The sequence below is a fragment of the Belonocnema kinseyi genome, chromosome 1 (genome assembly GCF_010883055.1).
Source record: "Belonocnema kinseyi isolate 2016_QV_RU_SX_M_011 chromosome 1, B_treatae_v1, whole genome shotgun sequence".
Lineage (NCBI taxonomy): Eukaryota > Metazoa > Arthropoda > Insecta > Hymenoptera > Cynipidae > Belonocnema > Belonocnema kinseyi.
Genome location: NC_046657.1, coordinates 105,363,905 through 105,366,975, shown reverse-complemented (window position 1 = coordinate 105,366,975; position 3,071 = coordinate 105,363,905).

Sequence of the window (3,071 nt, the reverse complement as noted above, 5' to 3'; positions counted from 1 at the left end):
TTATTGAAAAAATTGTTTAAACAATTTTTTTTGTTATAAATAATAAAATAGGATGAAAGCGTGTAAAAAGCACTTTACAAAACCCTCATAAAAATTTTAAATTGCGTAATTAGAAAGGAAGTTACAGGCGTTTGAATCTACCCCTGCAGGCATTGGGATTGAAAATTCACCCCCCCCCCTCACTTGGGGAGGGTTGGTAATCCTGGTCTATAAGTTTGTGGATTAACTACTGTTGGGTAGGCGAACATATTCCCAGAATTTAGAGACAATCGAAAAACATGACTTTTTGAGTTGGGGCAGTTGAGGAATAATGCCCCTAATATTCTTACATGAACCTTTTTGCGAAAAATTATTATTTCAACTTTAAAGCGCATTTGCGATTTGTTCACCACTTTTGGAGCAGATCTCATCAGTGTCTGTGGGGCAAGTTCGCTCAACCTTATTCGATTTAAAAATTTGACGGAAATAAAATATTAGAAATATTTATTACTGTTTGATGTTTACAGTTTATTGTTAATACTTATTACTTATTTACAATGTAATGAAACGATTCATTTAAACTATGTTTATTTAACATTAAAAGCATGTGTACTTTAGTCTAATTATAAAATAAAAAGTTATTGTAATACTTTATCCTGGTCTAACTTTTATTATAGTAATACTACAAGTAACATTCTTAACTGATCAAACCACTGCTATATTTGGATTGTACATTGATCGAACTTGTTCCAGTGCCTGATCGAACTTACTTCACGGACTACTTCGGTTAAACGAAACGTTAGAGTAAATGTCAGTATTAACCTATTATTAAAAAATATGATAAAAATATATATTAATTATTCTAGGTTGAGTCCGTAACAGCCCCTGACGCTTGGGTAAATGTGAAAAAAAACGTTCATGTACATAGTTTGATCGTTCAACAAAAGTGGTTTATTTCAAAATTAAATATATGGGGCGTTATATCTCAAGGGTTCCCACTCAAAAAGTCAAAGTTGTCCGATCTAACTTAAACTTAGGCAAAGTTTTGTATTATTGCATAATAGTTTATGGGGGAAAATCTATTTCGTCGATTTTTAACTCTTCTAATTGCGATAAAAAATTGTATGTATTACAGTTTCAAGAGAAGTTACCACACCCTCTTTATTGATCAAACGCATTTTTTAAAAAAATAAATATTTAACCTTCAAAAATAAAGGTCAAAAACAAATTGGACTTTTTTTCGAAATAAGACAGGTTTTTTTTTGGTTTTAAAAGAACGCTTAGGTTTTTTTTTCATGAGCCATGATACTGTTGCCGCTCATGAGTACCAGAAGATAATTGTGAATTATCTTAAAGTAAATTTTGAAGTCTAAAAGGTGTACTTTTTCCCAGAAGAAACAGGACAGCATTTTAAAAACAAAAACAATTTAGCTATGGCAATCATGTGATGGCATAAGGCGAATGTTGAACGGAATGCAACAAACTTTAGCTTACAATGTTCCGCTGAAGATCGCATCCTAGATGCTTCATCCCTATTTTAGTGGGCAAAGAAGTACTGCAAGAAAACTGAAATCATTTTTAGTAGCAAATAAGATCACGATACCACTGCTACAGATCTGAAAAGCAGATTCTATACTGCAGTGACAATCAGAGGGACTACACAATACCATGAATTTGTACCTACTGAAGATGGGGGACTTCAATTGAAGAAATTTTCCTCAGTCACGTAATGCGACTACTTCCCAAAAGAGAAGAAACGAAGATTAGTAAACAAAGTTAAAACAACTTTCACTAAACAAAACCTGAAGATCACTTTTCAAGTCATTATCAGAGCAACTTTAATTTTTGGGTATGAATTTCAAATCTGTCGGTCACTACTACTTATATCAAGAAATCGAATTAGAATGTTAGGATAAAGGAATCGCTACACTAAGAGCTGGCGGCCATTTCGTTTAGTCTGACAAATGAACCAAAAAATAAGATCAAATTTATTCGAATGTGCATGAAAAATGCTCTGCAACAAAATTTATATTTTTTTTACTGTGTAGTTAAAGATATTCCAATATTATATAATAAACTAGCTGTGAACTGTGGCGGTAGTTTCGTCACCGCGGATAAAATAGTGCAAGAAAATGCAATAAAACGTGTATACAGCTATAAAAAAAAGATATGAAACACATGATGAAGAACTTTTTATTACTTAAGACTAACTTAAGTTATGATGAACTACGCGTTTGAAAGTAAAATGTTTGATTGAATTCAATGTTACTTACACGTTTTCTCTTAATATTAAGTTTAAACATGAAAATACTAGCATGGAATGGACATAAAATTTTAAGTATTCATAGTAGAATTTTGGTTTGAAAAATGCAAAGTCGATAATGAAATTTGAAATAAAGTTGGAAAAGACTACGAGAAAGTAAAATAGAAATCAAAACTTAAATACAGAACATGAAAACTGTATTTTTCGAATTTTTATTATAAAAACTATATCTAAGTTCTCGAATGCAGTTTCAAGGAATTGCAAACCAAATGCGAAAAATGCAAAGTTTGCAATGAAAATTGAACGAAACTTGGACTAAACTCTGAGAAATTAAAACAGAAAAGTTAACGTAAATACAGAAAATGGTAATTGTTATCAATTGAAAAATTATACTCGAATCATCGAAGACAGTTTTTAGAATTTTGAAATATGTTGCGAAAATCCCACATAACTTGTAAAAAACTTTGCAAATGAATTTAATATAGTAGACCTGTCCAGGAGCCCAAAGAATGTGCGTGAAAAATCTGCTGCCGATTGGTAGAAAACTGCGGTTGTGCCCCCGTCATGCCTCCATTCCTCTACCCCCAATACTCTTACATCCTGCCCGGGAGCCCAAAGAATATGTGCGAAAAATCTGATGCCAATTGTCAAAAACTGGTTTTTCATGAGCATCATACGTTTCAAGCCACTTGAGTTTATGTATTTCAAATATTGTGCCCCCTCACCCACTACATCATCCCACAACATTCTTAAGGCCTGTCCGGGAGCTCAAACAATATGAGTGAAAAATTTGATGCCGGTCTTCAAAAACTGTGGCTACCCCTCCCCC